A 22094-nucleotide genomic window follows, 5' to 3' on the forward strand; every position below is an offset into this window, starting at 1 on the left:
GAAGAAACTAAAACTTGTTAGTGAACCAAGTATTCCCATTAAAAAGCAAAACCTTTCTTTGCCCGTGAAAGTGACTCATGCTTTCCGAGTTTGTCATTGCTGTAGGAGCTGCAAGGCTGAATGAAAGAAGATGACACCACCCAAGGCACCTAAATGTTGTCTTTGCAGGCTATTGAAGCTGAGAAAGATAAGAATGATCTCAAGAAGAAAGGACTGAATGAAGAGCCAAGGGGCATCACTTCATTTTCCCAGTCCTGATACAGTTTTCTTCAACTGTCTCAGGCAAATCACTTCATGTGTATGTCCATTTCTCTCCCTGTAGATTTGCAATAGTACTTTTCCATCTGATTTCGGTGGTGGTTTGATTCCTGAAGATCTTAACAGTAGCAGGATAAAGCATAAAATAATAGAAAAATATTCTAATAAATGACACTTTATCACTGAGTGTCATGATGAAGCTTTATGGCCTTAAGGGACTGTCTGGGGGGAAGAAAACAGTACTTTATTCTTCCAAACTTAAAGAATACGTTGGTAAGTTTGAAACGGAAAGATACAACTCAACTGAAATACCAAGAATTTGTTTATTCAGATTGCTTGAAAAATGAGATACTTGCGGAGTAGTGAGTGAAAGATTAGTAAATACTGTGAAATTTAGATCCAAAGCACATATCACAGGAATCCTGAAATAATATGTGAGCTTGCTGAAAGTGGGTGGTGAGATCTTCGTCTAATTACCTCATAGGTGGAAGACTAAATTAGTTGGTTGATAATGATGTGAATTCGTGTTGAAAGGAGATATGCCTTGTAGGCGGAGTAGGATTGTCCTGTGATGAAAAATAGCCTGTTTCAGCCTTTGTGTGCTTTTAGATGTCTGTAAGTCTGTGGTGTTAGTGTGAACTGCTGAAGGAGAAAACACTACGTGCTATCTGCTTTGTTTTTCTACCTTTTGCTTCTGTTTGAAGATTCCCAAATGCAAGGCTTTTAAGAATGCCTCTTGGGGACGTGTGGGGGGGCGGGGGCATGAGGAACAACTTATGTTTCCAAATATGCCACTTCTGTTTCTAATATAATACGCATGCACTGAATAGCCAAAATACCTTTTGATGAAATTGTGTCCAGCAAAGTCCACAGGCAGTTTTAACAAGGCTTCTGGAACTGATGGGGCTGTGAAGTTAGCCACTGTGACAGCAATTTATAAGCTGTGACTAGAACACTGTGCTGATTATATTGATTTTGAAACCTACCACCAAGGCTGCTATTCATTGACGTTCTTGTTGGCAGTGTGTCATGGAAGCTCCGTCTATGTTAACAGTGAGATGTATTAATACTAGCCTTGTCAGATTAGTCTGGACTCAAATCCAGACAGTGCAGGCTTTGAGGTTATCATTAAGAGGATGCCCTGTGTCCTGGGAAGTTTGGACTATTGTGAGAGCTTTTTGGTTGTGGGTTTTTTTACTGAAATCTGCATGCTTCATTTAAAATATTTTCTGCCTGGGTCTTACATGGACTCTGCTAAATGCAGCTATTAGAGCAGTCATAGAGTCTAATTAGTCATTTTCTTGTCTGTGACCATCCATTTTCTCAGGTTGACAGTTGTGTAGACTCTAGGATTGTTCTTTGCCCATGGAGGGCATGCTTAGAATGTAATGGGGACAAAACATTTGGGTTGAAGTCAGCTGTGAGCACCTGGACTGCGTTAGCACAAATGATGGCAGCTACACTTGGGTTTGAGAAGTAGGGCACTCAGCAAGGCTCTGGGCCCCATGTACTTCCCACAGCCCACCAGAAACTGTCAGCAAAGAGACAGAAATGAAATGAATTGAAAAGCCTTGATGAAAACCTTGGGGCCCGGCACACTCCCTTGCCTCCCTGCAATAAGGAAAGTCTTTAACTTTTTTAATTGCTTCCATTTTTTTTCTCCTTGATGGTGACATTTTTCCCCCCAAGTGGCTATAATGGTAGTTCATTTATCATTTTTTCCTTTCCCAAGCCCATGTGACTTTGTTTTCCTTAATTTTATTTAATTGATTATAACTAATTGACTCTCAGCTTAGGGAATAGAGGTTTGTGAGCTTGCTGGTCTGGTCTTAATTTATTTTTAGTGAAGTCTTTTCCTTTCAGCTTAGAATCAAGACACAAGGTTATTCCTTAAAAATAAAAGAAAAAAAAGCAACCTCCCCCCCCCCAAAAAAAAAAACCACAAACCACAACACCACAAATAAGAATAATAATTAAAGAAGAACAGATTTATTAACTTCTTTTTAGATCAATAAAGGAAGAAACTGCTTTCAGCATCTCACTGGGTGGCACAATTCTAGCAAAAAGGCAGCCTGGGCTTCCCTGCATTCCCATGCTAAGGCTGGCTGAAGAGGCTGATTGAAGTTTAGAAACAAAGGGTTTAACAAAGATGGGAGTGAGGGATCAGCTGAATGTAGGAGATTCCCTACCTTTGGCACTGCCACACATTCAGTCTCCAGCCTTGGAAGTCTCTTGAAGCTTACCTTAATACCCAGTGAGTCTTCTGTATGCTTTTGATTTCACTACCCATGAATGCAAGCACAATCAGATCTCCAGTGAATCAAGCCTATGGATATCTATCTAAATAAACATATATTTTCTTTCTTTCTGGACTGTGCGTATATTGAAATATAGGAACAAAGCACAGTAGCTTATTCCAGTGCATCATCTCCAGAGCACAACAACTGTTTTACTCTTTTCAAAGGGAAGGAAAACAGATTTCCTTGGCAGTGAAAGTAATTCCATTTAATCTCTGCTATGTATATAAGTGTATTTATTTATTTATGTAAAATACTTGGAGATCTTTGGGAGGAAATCTTGTTTATTTGATAGATGCAGTTAAAAATTAAGTGCTGGCTAAATAATACTGATTCATGAGGCTTCGTAATGCAGTTGCCTCCTTTCCTGATTCCTTGGGATTAACCGATCCTGATCTGTGGGGAATAGTCAGAAGTGGTGCTCTCTGCACACCAGAGCCCCTCAAGAGTATCCCTGGAAAGATTATGTGATGACTGAGGGAATTGCTGGACGTTGTCTTCATGTTTTATCTGTTCCCCTTCCTTGAATGATTTCTGTGATGTTTTCCACCCTTATTTTTAGAGGAGGACTCAGAATAGTCCCTTGATCCTGAATAGACCTTGATCAAGCTGCTGGCAATATTGTTTATTTCTGCTATTTTATGGTTAGTGTGGACCTACTCACTGGGGCGAGGGACATTTCTCAATGGGACAGTCTTATTTCCATTAATCTGCCTGCCTCCTTACGCCTTCTTTTCTGCTGTTTTACGATCATTACACAGGCTTCCTAGGTGGATTAAAAACAAAAGGTGCAGGAATCTTTGCTTTACCTTGAAAACCAAAGGAATCTCAAATAAACCTCTCGCATCCAGAAGTTGTGCTTTACCCAAGAGCACCATCTCCTGGATGTCGTGCCTCCGTTTCTGTGAGTACTGTGGTTGAATTCCTTGAAGGGGAAGATCGCTATGGAGAAGTGAGAGCTTGTAAGCCTGTGCCTGGTGAGGGACTCGCTGTCATTTTCCATTTAGCAAATGCAGAAGCTCTCTATGGACCGTTTCTATTTGCTTGTGCAGCTTACTTACACAGGCATGGCCTTCTGACCTGTTCATCAGCGGCAGAGCTGGGGAGGGTCTACAGAATTCCTTGCGTTTCTGGCTGGCTTTGAGCACTTCTTTGCATGGTTCTTCTACTTACTGTATCCTTGCAGTGAGTTTCCTCTTCTGGGCTCTTGTTCAGTTGCTCTGCACTTAATTTCATTCTTCTGGCTGCTTTCTGTGTGCTTGACCAAATGGCAAGTCCCCCTGAAACACTGAACATCAGAAGAAGAAATTATCTTAAGGACCTCATTTTGGTGCAATATGAGATGATATTGACCTAATATTTGGGGGAGATTTATGGATGGAATTGGTGCTGGTTCATAAGGAAGCCTTATGAATCCATTTTGAATCAATGCTGTCTTCTGCCTGTATCACAGCAAAACCAGGCAGAAACAGTCAAGTCTTTAAATGTGAAAAAGGCCCAATTAACAATCACATTAAGATAAAATTCTAATTCATTTCAGTTCATACACACACTGCTCTTACAGGCACTACTTAAACTTGTTTCTATTGTTCCATTCCAATCTGAAAGATAAAGTCACAACTGGGAAGAATTTTGTCCTGACAATCCTGTCACTTGGCTGATGTCTTAGACAAGATACAGGGACCTATCAAATACAAGTGCTGTGGCTTAAAAAAATGAATCATTGCAATGAAATGTGCAAGATGGAGACAAGAAGGTCTCTCTGACCCCATTTTGCTGTTTTGCTATTTCATGAGTCACTTAAACCAGGGGAGATTTTACTTACTAGGAGAAACTTTGGAATTGCAAGGGTGATTAAGCATGGAAGAGATTTCCTTGGGGGTGGTGAAGTCCTTATCCCTAGAGGCTTTCAAGAACAGATTAGAGAAACGTTTGTCAGGAATAGTTTGTGTAGCTGAGCGTGCCTTAGGCAGGAAGATAGACTGAATGACCTTTGAGGTTCTCTTCCAGCCCTATATTGATGATTAATCCTCAGAGGAAGCGCATATACCCTGTGCTGCGTTTGATCTGAGCTAGGATGTAAGCACAGTGGTTGTTAGTGTGAAGCAAATACTCTGGCTGAACATTACTCATAAATTTTGCTTTGTGTGTCTCTGTTGCAAAATGGGAAGCTGGCCTTATTTGTCTAAATGGAAGACACTTAAGGGTGAGGTGGCTGAACTCTCTAGGATGCACTCTCGTAATTGGATGGTGTTAACCTCTATTGGAGGTAGGAGAATGGCCGCTCTTCGTATTTTGATTAATCATGGTAGGTTCTGCTAAACTCTCTCAGCTACATGTAACCTTGCTGTTTTGTTCAAAAAGTTGGTCAGATTGTATTCATGCCATTAAAATCTCTATTCACCCTGTGTTACTGTTCGCAATGCAGATACTGCACATGATAGTAGCAAGGCTAGATAAGACTGAGTCTTTAAGGCATGTGTCTTCCTAGGTAAATCTAAAGACTTGAGCATGGCAGGCCCTCAAGAAAGGTTTTTTGAAGTCTTTGGGCGCAGTTACAAGCACATAATATCACACAGGGAGTGATAAAATTGAGAATTCCTTTTGGAAACACTGGGAGACCTCCATTGCGGCAGTTATCACCCCATTTCTTCTGACTAACACAGCTGCAGAGACAGAGTTACAAGTGATCTTATCATATGAATCTCATTAGAAAATGCCCACTGAAGTATTTTCAAAGAGCCTTTTCAAAGCATGCGCTCTTCATACCCACTTCCATCTCACTCCTACTAAAAACGTGTGCACCAAAGCAGCTGAATAAAGTCATCAGTTTTTTGTTTGTGGTTTCTTTTGGTAAATGAATATATCGCTAGAATGAGTTTGGAAGAAGGGTGCTCAAGTTAAACACGGAAAACATTGCTCAGCAGGACTCTCTTCAAGTCTTACACACTATAAATGAGATTATACAGGCAAAAGGGATCTAAATGTTCAGGTTTACCAGATAGGATTTGTCTTATGCTTTTGACAGACAGCCTTCCAGTACCTAACAGGGGTCTACAAGAAATCTGGAGAGAGACTTTTTACAAGGGCCTGTAGGGACAGGCCAAGGGGAATGGCTTTAACCTGCCAGAGGGGAGACTGAGATGAGCTCTTAGGCAGAAGCTCTTCCCTGTGAGGGTGCTGAGGCGCTGGCACAGGGTGCCCAGAGAAGCTGTGGCTGCCCCATCCCTGGCAGTGTTCAAGGCCAGGTTGGACACAGGAGCAAGCTGCTCTAGTGGAAGGGGTCCATGTCCATAGAACTACAGGAGCTTTAACACCCCTTCCAACACAAACCAGTCTGTGATCCTATGATTTATGCCTCATTAAAAAGATTTTCTTGCAGATTAAAGTTACAGTAACTGGTACAACCAATTTCTGGGTCTATTTTTAAACTGCATAATGTACTGCTCAGTATCCTTTGATGATAGCACAGATTCAGATTTTGTTTGAAGAACGTGTCTGTGTGAATGTGCTGCAAGAGTTGCAAATCTATTATTTGCATGAGATACAAGGGTTTTTTTCATTGCTTTTTAAGCCAATTTGGTCTGGTCCCTCAGCTGCAGCTCAGTAACAGCGTATGGCACCATCTGGTAGCAGCTCAGTGCTGATCCTAGACCTGTGTGAAAGCCATGATCAAAGGTTTAAAATTATGATGTTTTGGTTCATTTTAGCAAATGCCCTTTTGAGACACTGAAACTGAAGGGTGAAGTTTTCTGAGAAACCTCCTAATAAACCTCTTTTAAGTGCTTAACAGCAGCTCTGAGGTCCATCCCCCATTCCACAATCTATGTAAGTGTGAAAAAAATGAAGATCACTCAAATTTGCAACACTTGGGTCTGAAGGTTGGGCACCCACCAGTAGGAGTGTCTGGGCTTAGATCATTGGAATAGTAGCATCTCAGTTTCATAATGGTTGAAATGTATTCCAGTTTGAAGAGATGGAGTGATTGTTATTTAAATTCATATTTGGAACTAAGCCTTCCAAAAGCCCCCGAGACATTTTAAGATAGATAGAGCCTACACCAGACCCCTGAAGTGTTTGAAAATTGAGGTTATTTTAACCTCTTTTATTCTCTTATTTTGAAATAGCTTTCCCTGTCCCTATTCGTCTTAATTCAGGGTGGAAAAAGATTTGGAAAAATATGGATTTACTAGTAAAAAAGAGGCATAGCAAGGATACGCGCCTGAAAGTTGTGTAGCCTGGAGGTCTAAGGCGATGGAGTTGTGACAGGAAGTATTTTTCTGTCTTTTGTTGACAAGCTGTCTCTTCAGGCAGAATTACTGAGGACCATCAATGAACGTGTATGCTTACAGATCTGCTTGCTGTGGAGGTACAATGAAAGGCTGAAAATCTGTGGGGTAACTACAGGAACAGCAAGTGTAAATAAGGGGCCATTTGCAGTGATTTTGTTCCATTATGAGCAGAACTGGAGGGAGACCAACCTGCTGTGCTGCCATATCACCTTAGTGAGTCAGCACAGCAGCTTCTTTTTGTACAATGTCCAGAAAGGACCTTTCTAAATTTACATCTCTTTACAAAATGTTCTCTTCTGTGTTATCTTTGAATACGCAATTACATGGCAAGCGTACTTGTATTGCTCTTGATGAGAGTGTTTACAAGACCAGCATTTGTGATGCTTTTAAATCTGAGATTATTTAGTCTTCTAATTTTAGAGCTGGTTTTTTTCTCTCTCCTGTGCAAACCTGGCCTTGCCAAGTGTGAAGTTAGCCTCAACTTCAACTTAAGGAATTAAAAACAAATTATGAGATTGATTTTTAAAACGTAAAGAAATATTCTATTCCCCTACATTATCTTTCATGCACACATATTCTTCACTGTGGACTCCCACTAATAATAAGCACATTATAGATCAAAGCTCCTCACAGCATCCCAGATTCCATCTGAAGGATGTTATACAGGGAAAGACAAAGGGGGCCCCCTCAAGTAAGGAAGGATTCCTTACTTAAGTTTTTGTGAGTTTTTGTGTGACTGATACCCTGTGAGAGACTCATGGCCGCAATGAGTAACAAGATTCAATGGTCTGCAGACCTCAGGCTTTGCTGCTGCCCCTCAACAGAAATGGTTGTCAGCACTGAAGGACAGGGAGCTCTCTGGTCATCCATAGGAAATAACAAGCCCTTGCTGTGTCTGTGTCCAGGCGTGGTGTAGTGGGCTGAACTCACGTGTGCAAGCTGCTGTCAGGATTCACCTGTTCTGTATCCGTACTACCTGACATGGAGAACATGGGGACATGAGGAGAGAGGTTAAAGACTCGATGGTGAATGTCAGACCTCTTCTTTGGGTTTGTCCTTTTGCCAGAACAAATTACGTGCTGGAGAAAGCTGTCAGCTTTGAGTGCTGGAGAAAAGCATCTTCTCCAGCTACAGCTGTTATGGAAGGATCCTCTTGCTTTTGTTCTTTCACCAGATCAGTCTCTCTCAGATCTTGTTTTTGATGTGATTTCTTCCTCCAGACAGATACCACAAAAGTTTATTGTGCTGAGCCTCTTCACACCAAATTGCACACGAACAATTCAAGGCCACCAGCATTCACTCACATGCCCACTAAGGTTGTTGCCCAACTGAATTTATTGCTAACTACCTTTTCCCCCCTGCTCTTCTCTACCTTACTCCCTCCTCAAAAAGGCACCCATCTGTAGCAGCTGCCTCTTCCATTAAGTTCCACAGGGAACACTGACTGCTGCTGTGGGTACCTTGTGTAACTGAACCACTAACAAGAAATAGGTTGTAGCTGAACACACTAGCTTTGAATTCTGCTTTAGCGCCAGAAGTGATTTCAGCAAGGGCGATTTCTTAGCAGCGTTTCATGTCCCTTGACCATAAACCTCCCAGCAGTGACCGGCTCTGGGACCTCCAATGCAGAAAACACTGGCCTCTATCAACTACCATAGAATTCTCCCTGGAAAAGGCCTACTGCTTGTGTTAGCTCTCCTCTATTCTGGAATGAGAAGTATAATATTGTAATCCTGAGCAGGGAAGCTCTGAACTTGAGAGGCTGATAATGGGAGACACATCTTTGTTAATGGCCAATTTCTGTAGAGTTAATTGGCAGATTATTGCTTTGCTCTGCCACCATTCATTTCTTAGCAGCCTGCAGTAGTAAAAGGATGCTAAAGCTATTCCCAAGTTTTCTGTAGGACATTTTCATTTCTGACCTGTGCCACCTTCAGTGGAAGAGAAACTTTGTCTCTGTTTCTTGTCTTTACTATCCACAATGCACCTTACTCCATGGAAAACCCATCAGCCCACACATCGCTTCTTCTCATCGTTAGATTACTGTCTCAGTAGGGAGCATTCTTTTGAAACAAACCTTGTGTGATTGTAAAGATATAGTGTGTATAGGAACATTAAAAATTCTGTTTTTTCTGTATAAAAATTCCTGTATAGGAACATTAAAAAACTGTTTGTGTCAGTTTATCACAAGAAAGCAAAGTCTTCCCAGCCCTCAGGCACAGGACTAGCAGTGAAGTTAGCTCTTTTGACTGTCAGTGACCTACTCAGTGACTTTACCCAGCAAGGACACCAACTGGCAGTACTTTAGTCCAATGGGATTAGCTAAAGACTGCTAAATTCATGTCATGTATGCCTCTGAAAGGCCAGCACCAGCCTGTCCTTCCTGGATTGGGTACAAATGGGCATACGAAAGGTGAACTATTCTATATTCTATTACTTATCCCCTTGGGCCGTGCAGTCTTCCCCTGTGAAGCTGAACTTTAAATATGATAGTTATTAAGGCTTGTCTGGGCTTGAGATCTAGCTCATATGAATTCTGACAGGAACAAATGACTCTAAATTGTGACCAAATCTTTCTTTCTCCCCGTTCCCTTGCCCATCCAGGTCTGCTGTTCCACGAGGAAGCTGCATCAGAATAGCTCAGGAAGATAAACATCTGCTTTAAAGTAGAGTTTTCCAGTTCTCTTCCTAATGTAAAAATTTACTGCAGCATGCTGTGCTGCAGCTGAAAGCAACGTGGTTGTGACAGATACTTTTCTGTTTTAAAACCAGCTCTTAGAGCAGGTAACAAGTGAAGGAGAGTGGAGCATGTCAAGCTGCATGCAGAGCTCCGGGGAGAAGAAGACATGGTGGAATTCAGTTTTCGGGGAAAAGGTCTGCCAGATAATACAGGATAGTACTGATGGAAAAGCAGGGGGACCAAGACAAAGGCCTCCTTCGGAACCAGCTACACGAGGGAGTTAGGACAATAGGCACTGGGCGCTCTGGGAGGTTGCTCTGACTATGCTATTGAAGGGTATGTAATTTCCCCACTTTGTCCCTGTTCTGCTCTGCCTTTTCTTCCTCCCTATTCACATGGCAAGCACCAAACAGCAGTGACGGTTGGATTAACGTAAGGTCTGACTTCAAATCAATTGATTGACTCAAACTCATGTCAGAGGGCTGCAATCTGCTCTTTCAGCTTGAGTGAAAGAGCATATTCAGAATGGTGAGTGAAGGGCAGGAGCAGGAGCCTGCTGATCTGGGGGTAGGAGGAGTCACTGACTAACAGCACAGTCCATCCCAACTCTTCTTCTGTCAGGAAGCAGCAATTGGAAGTCAGACTTCTCATGGCTCTGGCGCAGGCAAAGCTGGCAGGAAGCCCATGGCCATTTTGTTACTCACAGCAGTGTGCTGCTCAAGGCAACTGCCTGCCTTGCCTCTACCTAGAGCTGGCTGTGAAAGCACACTGCTATTAAAGACAGCCTGCATAGTGCATTTGTCAGTTCAATTAAATTAGCTTAAAAACATCTCTTACGTTAAATAGATGCAGCTTTTTTACGTATTCAAGGACTGTTTTTCAAGGACTGTGTGTACAGTATCTAGCCTGCCAGGGCTCTGATCTCACTGGGGATCTTGCAGCGGTATCGGGAGCTAACTAAATACAATTTTGCCTGAGGTTGAAGCAACATGTCCTTTGACTTAAGATAATGGTGCTCTGCGAAGCTGCGTGAGTCTGCTATTAGTCAATGGTGCCTGTAAAAACACTCAGGGATGTTGCAGTGGGAAGGAGGATAACACCAAACTGTCTTGTGCCAAGCGATAAAACCTTCTGCATATGGCTATACTACCATCCTTTGCCCTTATAATGCCTTTCACAGAAGGATCTTGAGACATTTTCCAGACGTTAGTTAATTAATCTCCATAACATCCCTGTGAATTAGGTGACTTATCTACTACTTTACAGACGGGTGAACTGAAGCGCATAGAGGTTAAGTGTCCTTCCTGAAGTTAAACAGTGAATCAGAGGGAAATGCTGGGAGTAAAACGAAGGGCCACAATTCTGTTTAGCAGCTATGTGCTCTCAACAATACTGTGAGTACCCAAAAAAGCTACCTCCCTCTCTACGCCGTGTCCTGTTTAAAAGGAAAGTGGTTAAGTTCAAATATTTCTGTGGGTGTTTGCGAAACATTAGCTCATTAGTGAGTATTTTCTTGTAATATAAATACATGACATGGATTCTTGGGTGTTAAGTGAAAGATTGTACCATGTAGAACAGTGATCTCTTATTTGAAGCCAATTAAATCCTTCTCACGGGGGAATAAAACTGAGTTTAAAGACACCAACTGCATGTGTACGTTTTGCCATAAAAGCACTAACACCTTGAACTGAAATGTATATTTTTGAATGGCTTCCAAGCTTGGCAATGTATAGGCTCTCTTGGACCTTAGAGAAACTGATTTGCTGCAAACGTTCAGCAGGTTTTTTCGATCATGGTGCCCCATCCCCCATCAGAAAAAGGAACTACAGAATTGTTTCATATTTAAGCAGACATTCTGGAAGCCTGAGAATACTTGTTTTCTATTTGCAACTCTGGACAACCTGGGAAAAGGAGGTAGGCATTCAATACGTGTCCCGCATAGCATAGCCTGTCCAAATCAATGAATACAACAGGAAGGGCAGCAGTCTCGTAGAGTTTTGCAGTTATAGTTGCCACCTGGTTTTTGGCAAGTACGACATTTGCTGGCATAAAGCCCACTCATCTTTGAAATGCTCCAGCTGCTGATGATCTATTCTATTTTAATAAGGTGTTTAAAAATCTCCAGCTGTTTGTGAAGAACCAGCGCAAAGGAGATGATCTATTTGACAGGCAGAACATGAGTATGGGCCTCACAAATACTCCATTGTGACTCTGGTGATTAATATTGACATGTTGAATTTGGCAGCTCTCACTGAAGCAATCTTCTGCCAGATGGTGGAAGAATGAAGGGAGGCTGGAAGGAGAGGCAGAGAGACTTTCCACCTGCTGCTACCCAGTCGGTGGTCACAGTGGCTGGCAAAACTAGGGATGAAGAGGAGGATGGAGGGTAGTACTGCTGCCTGATGGGCTGGGTGGGATGCACATTCTGGTCCTTCATCCCATGTTTTTTCTATGACAAACCTAGGGCAGGTCATCGGTTCTTTTCCCACAAGGGATACAAGCATCTGTGGCCTCATTCCAACCCGCAACAAATTACCTTTGTTCTTCCAATTAATTTAGCCTTCTGCTTAGCGTGCAGCAAATGTATAATTAGCTCTAGAAAGACAGAAATGTTATTTCAAAAAGCGGTTTGAAATATCCCAAAGAGGCATTCCAGCAGGCTTTACCCACTGTTCCTTTATCTCCATTCCCACTTTAATTACCAATGAGCCTCCTTGTTTAATACTGTTTTATGGAGCTCTTCTTTCCTTCTCTGCTGCTATTAGAAAGTTGCTGATGTGGAAAAAAAAAAGATGGAGAGTGTCATGAGAAGAATCATGGCAGAATGAGTTCACTTTGAAAAATCACTCTTCAAAAGTAAAGCAGGGGCTTGCCTTTTTTTGGTCTGAAACACCAAAAAAAACTAAGGAACGAGGATGAATTCTCTGCAGAAGGTGGCTGATTCTGTCATTCTTTCCTCTTTTTGGTTAGAGGCTACGGGAGTAGTATAATGGGTGACGCATCATCTCTCTTCACCAAGTATTTTCTTATGAGAGTGGAACAGTGCAGGTATAATAGCACAATGTGAATTTGACTTCACTGCCACCAGAAATTGTGCTTATCCTTGGTTTGCCAAGATGCGGTTTGAAATTCAAGTGAAGATAAGGAGGAGGAAGGTTATTATTTTCAATAAAAAGTGAGATAACAGTGTGATTTGTGCTTTTCATCTGTGGATTCCCTGCCTCACCATCCCTAAAGTCATGGGTCTTTAATATTCTAAGGGGAGGAGGAGGAGGAGATCAGTAATGTACCCATCCATCCCACCTCACTCATGGTGCCAGCCCTCAGGGACAAAAAGATTTATTTCCTCACACCATTCTGATTCTGCTTCATTGAAGTGAGTTGTTTCTGATTTGTGCTGGGGTAATAAAAGAAAATAGGATTTCTGCAGAGAAACACAGATATGCTGCAGGTTTTTGCATTGCTTGGAAAGAAGTTTGAAATCTATATCTATTTTTGTAGGACAAAGTGGGCCAGAATGCTGCTTCCTATTTGGTCACCAAATCAATCTCATTGCTAAGTTTTTGATCAATCTCGTTTCTCAGTCACCAAATTTAGAGTACGTAAAATATCTTCTGCTTGTTGTACTGTTTTTGTTCAGTTTTGCAGTACCTTGCACCCCTGTTATACCCCTAAAATGCTGGACAAGCATGCCCATGTGGTTTTATCTGTAGCTGATATGCAGCCTATGTACTGGGTTGGAATACTGCTGTCAGCAGCAATTTAAGACGTGGAGTAAAGGATGCTGTTCTGCCCAGTTTTAACACCATGGGGGATCTGGTTGCAGTCTAAGGTGTTATTGCAACAAGATGTCATGTTCAAAGGTGCTACTATTGAAATGTGTCCGTCTATCTCTCTGAGACTGAGGTGAGAGAATTGCTTCCCTTAGCAAAGAAAGAGCGAAAGAAAGGGAAGCACACCATGAAGGAGGCTGGCTGTGAAAAACTGAAGGATTATGTCTTCATTTGCTTACTTATGTAACTTGTAAAGTGCCTCCCCTAAGCTTAAACAAGACATCTTGCTGTCTGAGACATCTTTTCGGAAATCACCCAGCACAGCCTGGGAAACAATCCACTGCTGCTTTGGGAAGTCACATGGAAATGACCAAGGAGTTTAGGACAGGAAATGAATGATGCCATTATGCCCAATTTCCACTTCACAGGAAGTTTGGGAGGCAGATTGTCAATACCCCATCTACAACTGGGTCATTGGGCTATCAAGCCTGGAGTTGAAAAGCACCCTGGATCCTGCCATCTGTTAAGGCCCATCAGTGGCACTTACTGCCACGGTATCTGAGCATCTAATGACTATAAGGAGTAAGGAGCTCTGCTGTACTTCTCACCCAGAACCTGAGTGTTCCTTTAGCACTGTGCTGAAACACGGCTTCATTAGAGAGGGTACAGTGCCATCTGCTGCATCAGGCTGACAATGTACTTCTGTACCCTCAAAAATGTGAAATGGTGTTGTACATTTATCGATTTATCTCTGCTGACTTCATTTAAGATAGCACTTTCTGCTCCTTTAGTTCAGCCTGAGTCCTCGTCTGTGTTCTGCAAGAGCTGAATACACTAAGGACAAATAATGGACAATAGCTTAGCATCAATAGTACACAATAGTGATACAAGCAGTTCTGAAATCACATTAATCCAAGCACTTTCCTGTATGGCTTTGTGTCATTTTGAAGATTGTTTGACAGGTTTCATAGAAAATACCTAATCTTTATCTAAATCACGTATATTTCCATCAGCTTTTAGGCTCTTTTGCAATTGTATAGCTCTTGAACTCTTAGCTGTTTGTGAATGATTATTGTATCTGCCACTTACATGAAAGCTTCCTAGTTCTATTGACAAACATATGCAGAACACAGCTGTTCTGAGAAAGGAAAAGAATATGGAATCTACTTGGTGGGCCAGAATCCTACAGTAAATGGAGATTGATACTTAAACAAATATTGAGGTTTTCTACAGCTAATGAATTAAACAATACTGTCCTGGCTGGTTTTAAAGGCTATACACAGCTGTCATCTAAAGGGGAAAATGGATGAGATTTGCTCTTTTCATGTTATGTGGGAGGTTTGCTGTCCCCCAGGCTCTAGGTTTGACAGTTATAAATGCTATAGTGCTGCTTCACTCCTTCCCTTCAGGCAATAAATCTGTTCCTGCTCTTTGGAACAGGAAAAATCAAGGGACTGTGCTGTCGTCATGAGCCTCTGACTCCAGTGTAACAACTGCAGATTTCTAGGTTGTTGAACTTTCATAGTTTGACTTTGAACCTTACCTGGCTAGGTTGGGCTGGCCTATGTGTCTGCTCACTGATGTGATCTTTTCAGAAACTAATCAATTCCAGCTATATCTGAAAAGTGTTAAAATCAAAGCAATGGCAAAAGTAGATTTATATATTTTCTATGCAAGCCAGCTTACAAGGACTCCCAAAAACCTGAACTAATTTCACACTGAAGCAAAACTCCAGCTGTAATAAGCAGCTGTAATAGAATTGTAGCACCAGTCTGAAGACATCTGCTCAGAAGCAAAACATATTTATACTACTGAACCTATAGGAATATTTCTCTGTTAGCAGGATTTTTTTTGCCACAGTTGACAATTCAGTCCTATGCACTGGAGAACAGTGGGAATCTAATTAGTTAACATTACCATAAGACTAAGAGTTAACAAACGCTCATTGCAACAAGAATGGACTGATGTTTAAATAGCAATAGATATTTAGGTGAAGATTAGAGGGTTTTAGTCATAGATCCAAATTCCTTAGTTAAATAAAAATTCTAGTGGTATTTGTGCAATAATTCTGAGGAATTGTACTGTGTCTACTTAGTCAGTGATAAAGCTTAACCTGTAGGACCTCTTACCAAAGTACAAGAGCCTTGTTTATCATTAGGAATTTGGCCTGCTTGACCTGTGCTCAGTGTTTCTGGTCTTCCACTTCAGCATGCATAATCCAAAGCCTGAAGAATTACAGGTTGAGCATCATCTTTGAGGCTGGTCCAAGAGGATGGTCAAGTAGGAGTGCTCCAGAATCACAAAACCTCACTGAAAGCTCTATCGCTGAGCATCTGTAAGACAGTTAAACTAAATCTGTCAGCCTTTGTAGCATAGTTAATGCTTTGAAGCAGACTGAGAGATAAATGACTTCTTAAAGTAATTCCTATTTTTTTTCTATGATTCTAAAGACAGAATCATAGAAAACAAAGCTAGAAAAGCCTTGATATGGCATAATTGTGGTTAGCAGTTCCAGTTTCCCATTTGACAGAAGCAGACATTTCCAAGCAGACTCGCATTGCATGGCAATTCCCATCTTTAAGGAAAATTTCCAATAACTGCGTATTTATTCTATGCTATGAGTGTGTGTTCACCCATCACCTTGGAGTTGGAGAGAGTTCTCAGTACCCTGAGGTGAAGCATATATCATCTGTATCCTTGCACTGAGGGTGCGCGCCTTCGACCCTTTCCCCCTCTCTGAGAGCTGAAACTCCCTGTTTATCTCCAAATAGCAGTTTTTCCACTCGGACTCAGTTAATAAACGCTAACTTTAGTGTAAACATTTTCTCATAGATAAATTCCCTCGGGAAAACTTTCTGCTTGATTTTTGTGGAGTTACTTAGCTGTAAACATGCAGAATTCTCTGCGTTTCAAGCCGTGTGCCTCCTGCAGAGGTGTTCTGCCTGCTAATGATAGGCACTCAAGCTGTTCATTTTGTTTAGGCAAGGGCGCTTGAAGGACAGCTCTCTACTTTTGTCATCCCTCCCTGTCTTGTACAAGAGAAACTGCAGAACTTTTGCAAAGTGTCACAGTCCCTTTGCTTAGTAAACCTTCCTTGGAAAATATATAGGCGTTGCTATCAGGAAGGAGCCACTTGCTTCTTTGGTTTTTAAGATGTTGCTATAGGCGGTGATTTCCTTCCTCTTCTGAGACAAGCTGTAAAACAGTAAGAAAAACACCAACTGATGCCAAAAATTAAAGCTTTCTGTCCTCAGACTGAAAATTCATTACACAAATGCCAGGCAGATCTTTAAGACTGAATTTGGAGTAGGCAGCGAAAAGAACTATTCACTCAGTACAGGCAAAGTTGTCTCCTTCAAGTTACTTGCTGCTTTTCATTGGAATCAGGCTTATTTAAGCAGGGCTTTCGAGACAGCCCTGTTGCAGACATAGAAAAGGTTGCTACAGTCTTTGCTGTGCCACTGTGAAGACTGACAGCACAGATCTGCCTTCTCCAAAGCGGGCACCAGCCTTACAAATCCCAGTTCCAGTGCAAGTCCCTCTGCCACCTGAAATGGCAACTGTCCCATAGGTAACTGCACTGAACAGTATCCACATGTTCATTTGAGGGGGTAAAGACTTGTATCTGTCCCAGCTGAGTTTCAAGACATGGATACACATGCTTTACACTGCCTCTATCTCTCTGTGACTTTCAAGGTATCAACTGCAACACCCCTCCTTTGCTGGAGGAACTTGGGGAGTATGCGAACAGTTTCCCCCCATGCATCCTGCAAAGAGTGCATGTTAACTATTTGTCTAGCAGAATATATATGAGATGCTTGGGAATAGTAGACTATATTTATATACAATATATCTTGAACAAGGTAATGAATCACTTTACTAGCTGTATGCATACAATTAATAAAGCATTAATAGTAAAGGGAATGGTAGCCCTTGTGTTAATGTTGCCTGCTGGCTAAATTCCTATAAATAAGCTTCTCCTCAAATTTCACTCATTTCTTTGCCGATGCTTGGAATACAAAATCATTTATCCTGCAACAGTGATTCTGTCTCCTTGTTTATCTATCAAGCATGTTGTTTCCTTTAGTAGTGACTGAACAGAACTCAGTGCAATGTTAAAGACTTCAAAACATTTGGTGGGCTTTGGTGGTCCAAATCCCTCAATATCTTCTCGTTGCAGTGCTGTATACAGTGAAACAGGGTCAGCACAAAGGATAGAGGAAAGTTTGCATAAAATGGAGTAATGCCAAGAGGAACGTGAACAAATAGTCTTTGCACCTTTGGACTTGGCTGTCTGGATCCTAAGATTTCCATGGCAAATGCTTGCTCTCCCTGCTTAGAGAGACAGACTCTTTGTCTGACTGTTCAATTTGGGGAGATTTAGTTGATGCCTGATAGTTTCACCATTCATAGCAGTGATTGCACCTATATACTCCCTCTAGAGCTCTACATTCACAGGTTACCGATGTCAAATAACCATTCTTTTCTGGTATAAAACATGGGGTTCCAGTGGGAAAACCTGCAGGAGAAGCCAGCAAGGTGAGTACGTTTGGGTATTAAACATGGCTGAGAGATTTCATATTCTAATCATATCTTTTCCTGAAATATTTGTTCTGCCCTATCAGCTAATACAGCAATGGTGCGCACATTAACGTCCTGAAATTGAAATAGAGATCAAGGGTATAGGGTATAAATTGGTTTTAGGGCATAACATTAAATAATCAGACTGTGCCGGAGCAGCCTCTGTGACAAAGTGACTTACATTTTTGGTGCTGCTTTTTAAATGCGATTATGCATTTTAATTGTTTAACTTCAGCCTGTGGAGTAGTTTCAAAGATGTTTTAAAATAACTTACGGCATGAAAAGCCCCCTGATCTTTAAATATGCCTCAGATCCCATGAATTTGGTTTAAATTTTGTGCGATGTGTGCAACAGTGATTTTGTTCAGTGTTTTCAGGGAGGTGGAGCAGGATTTCCTAAATTGCTCTGGATCAATGGGGCTACAAACAAGTAAAAACAGTAGAAATTTCCATTTGTTTTGTTGTCTTGTATCACAGGAAGAAAGCGGAGCTCCTATAAATTTCCCAGTGTTTGAAAGAACAGGACACTCCTGCAAATCCAGGCTTTAGAAGGAACAGCACTGGGACATGAAGGGCCTCCAAATAGAGATGCAGAGCAACTGCTTTGTCTTGCTCCACACTGTCAGCCACTCATCTTGCTGTTACCTCTATGAAGCAGAACCTCATCTCCACTTCCAGGTGACCCAACCAAAGCAGAACCAATTACAAACAGCACTGAATGCTCTTCAGTAGTTTCCATATCCCCTCCCATGAACATGAGGCAAGAGCGGATTGGTCTGAAAACGCCTCTCATAAGCTCAATAATGCATGAAAACTGGGATTTAAATCTGCACTTTATTTGGTTTTGCTCCTTACTATTCAGACAGCAGAAAATCAGAATTTATAGTGCCAATTGTCAGCATTTGTAACCAAATCTTTGCTTAAAACACTGGAAAGATGATACTAAAACTAAATAAATGGCAGATGGTGTCATTCTGCTAAATATTGTTTACTGTTGCCTGTTGTTTTAGAAATGCTCAAAATGGAATTTTACAAGAGCCTTATTGAGCAAGCAAAAGACCTTACAAGGGCTTCAATTGACTACATTTCTTACTAATGAGTGGCACTAATAATCTAACCTGTCAATCACCTTGAATCCCAAAGAGTGTCTTCAGTGGGGATGTAGGGAGGAAGGCCTTGATCATGTCCGGAGTCCCTGAGAAGCAATTAAAACATCACGGTCATTCACTTCCACAGTTGTTCAATAAAGTCTTAAACTGCTGCATTGATTTTTATTTAGAAGTTGTTCTGACCTAAAAGAAAAACAACGTTAATGTGAAGGCCTTGTATAAAAATAACATAAGAGTATTTTAGATGATCTTAAGGACCTTTCCAACCCTAATTATTCTATGATTTAAAACCACATTATCAAGGGTACCTTGATCATCTCCACTGCCACCTGCAACACTCAAAGAATTAAAAAGCCTTCGCTTATGGATTCTGTACTGGTTCTGAATATATTCTTTGTTCAAAAAAGTAAGAATTGGGGCTACTCATGAAAAGCACAATTCTGCACCTTCTTGTATAACAGCGTAATGCTGATAATTTGGACAAAGTATTCACCAAGAATTTCCATGGCAGTGAATCCTGTTCAACATCTATGGTTAATTGTCTTTTAAGATGCACCCAGTTCTCAGCTGCATGGTACACTTGTCAAAGTTATTAAAATGACACATCTATTTGTATCCCTCTCGGAAGAACCTGATTTAATTTTTTGCCTGACTTGTTGGAGATCCCAGTGATGTCCTTTCTAATAAATGTCCATTGCATTTGTCATTAGTTTAACATTTGCAGTCACATTAATTTTATTAAGAAGTTTTAGTCTGATTTATGATGTTTTGAATGTCAATAGCAGGAGGGCTAAGGTTTCACTGAAAAAAAACAGCCTAAGGTTTTGGTTGGTTTTTTCCCCACTTATGTCACAATAACATTCAGTAACAATCACTCTCAGTGGCTGGAACTAGGTATTTTTTTTAAAGATAATAACATGACTGAGGCCCTGTATTGTGTCTCTCAGCATGAGTTTAGGCAAACAAGCAGGCAGGTGGTTTTATCTCTGGTGACAAGCCATTTACATCAAAAGAATTGACTGCTCTGTAAAGCCAGGAAGAAATACACATGCTTTTTTCCTAAAAGACCTGGTGATGAGCCTTGAAGTGTCATCTTCCTGGTACTTCACAAGTGAACAAAATCCTTGAAGAATCACTCTGTTTGCAAAGATCAATATGATTTGTACTTTTGGGCCTTAGATATTTTACTATTGCAGTGCTCTTCGATTTTTTCTTACTGCTTTCTAGCACTAAATAATACTTTCTAGAATGAACATGTTTTGAAGAGAGGATGTCTAAGGTTTTTAAGTAGCCCTTTGCCTGTTTTCTCCATTTTGCCCAGAAGAAGATGAATTATTTTGCTGTATTTTCCACACCTGTATGGGGGCTTGCCCAAAAGGGTTGTGGGTCTTCCATCCAGACTTGCCATATGAACCTATGAATGTGAGACTTGAGGAACACTTAACCCTGTCACTTCTCCAGGTGCTATTTTGAACAGGATTTGATCTCTTGAGCAAGGATTGTATGTTCTGCAGCTTTGTAAACCGAAGATATTTTTACATATGGATCTAACTACGAGAGCTTCATAAATAAAAATGCCAAGTCTTTAGCAAAATGACATGAAAGAACACTTTCTATTAATACACATGCATTTTTCAGGCAGACAATTCGTGCTTAATCTTTCCTATCTCAGAGTGCTCGTAAGATGGAAAGTTTCTATTCCCATGCTTTATTTTCCTAATGACCTAATTTCATTAACTCTACATTGCAGTCAGAAAATAAATCTCGGCAAGCACCAGGGGTTTTCAAAGCACAGTAAGTCTCAAAGCTCAGGAAGTGTCTTGTGTATCCTGTTAACTTTCTTCGTTGTAAACAAAGCCTTAGTGTCTTGTGTAATAACCACATTTCAAACCAGCATGTGGCTCATTAAAGTCCTAACATCTGAACTTGTACGTGAAAGGCAACCAAATAATTGATCTGAGTAGCGTTCTATTAGTGAGAGTGTGCCCACTAGAAGGCACTATGTGCTAGAAAGTTATCATCCTGAGGAAAAGCGAAGAGCTTTAAGTGATTCCATGTGAATACCTGCAGAACTGCTGTCTCAGGTGTAATGTTAGACAGAGGATGGACAGCGTCTCTGGCCTTGGTTACAGACGTTTCACAGCAAACCGTATGGAATCAAAATGATTTTCTTTTTGAAAACACAGTGTCAAATGTATTTACAATATGAAGGCATTGGTTTCATGTGTTTTCAAGCTTGCAGGAAGAACTGCTGAGTGACTTCAGCCTCCCTCAGCAATTGAAAGACCAGTGGGTTCAGTCCCTCACAGGTTTCAATGGTAATTTCAGGCAAACTAATTCCCTGTGGTTCATTCATCTAAGGAAAGGAACCAATGGTACCAATGGTACTTCATTGGGAGTGTTGAGAAGGTAAGGCTAGAGGAGGCCATATAACATGAATGTGCACAAATGTTCCCCATCTCCTCTGCCAACAGCAGACTGTGAGATGAAGTCCAAGTAATTTTTGGTGAGCACTACCCCAAACCAGCAGCAGAACTTGCCAGGCATCTGTGAGACCTGGCTTCAGCTCAGGGGAAGGAGGGCATAGAATCTAGCTCGTGCAGATAGCGAGTGTCATCATTTAGTGTGTCTCTCTGGCCTATAACCAGCTACATTTAGTGCATGGACCAGATGGTGTTAGCTGAAGAGCTATGTGTGTGCAGTCTTATTTACCATACGTTGTCTTTTGGGCAGAGATTAAATGAAAAATCCTCTTAAGGATACCGTAATTCTGGGTCACTTACCAGGAGGCCTAAGTGGTTCAAAATGGACCAATAAATGGAGTTATTATAATGCTTCTCTTCTGTACTGAGACAGTATAATTCTTGCCATGAACAAACGAATTAAAACAGCAGAAGAGCTAAGATACGAGTTTCAAATTTATTTCTATTACCCAGTGTAAAATACATGGGCCACAAGGCTCCTAAAGTCTTGGGCTTGCTCTGGTTCTCAGGTCTTAAGGGGAGCATTCAGGAAACAGTACTGCTATTAAGGACAGCCTGTGAAAACTGTGGCTGAAGACATGTGTGGTGTCACTCATAGTTCCCGTCATAGAAAAGAACTCAT

This window comes from Pezoporus occidentalis, unplaced genomic scaffold, assembly GCF_034315485.1.
Source record: "Pezoporus occidentalis ecotype Australia unplaced genomic scaffold, CSIRO_AGI_Poc_V1 ctg20, whole genome shotgun sequence".
In the NCBI taxonomy this organism is placed as follows: Eukaryota; Metazoa; Chordata; class Aves; order Psittaciformes; family Psittacidae; genus Pezoporus; species Pezoporus occidentalis.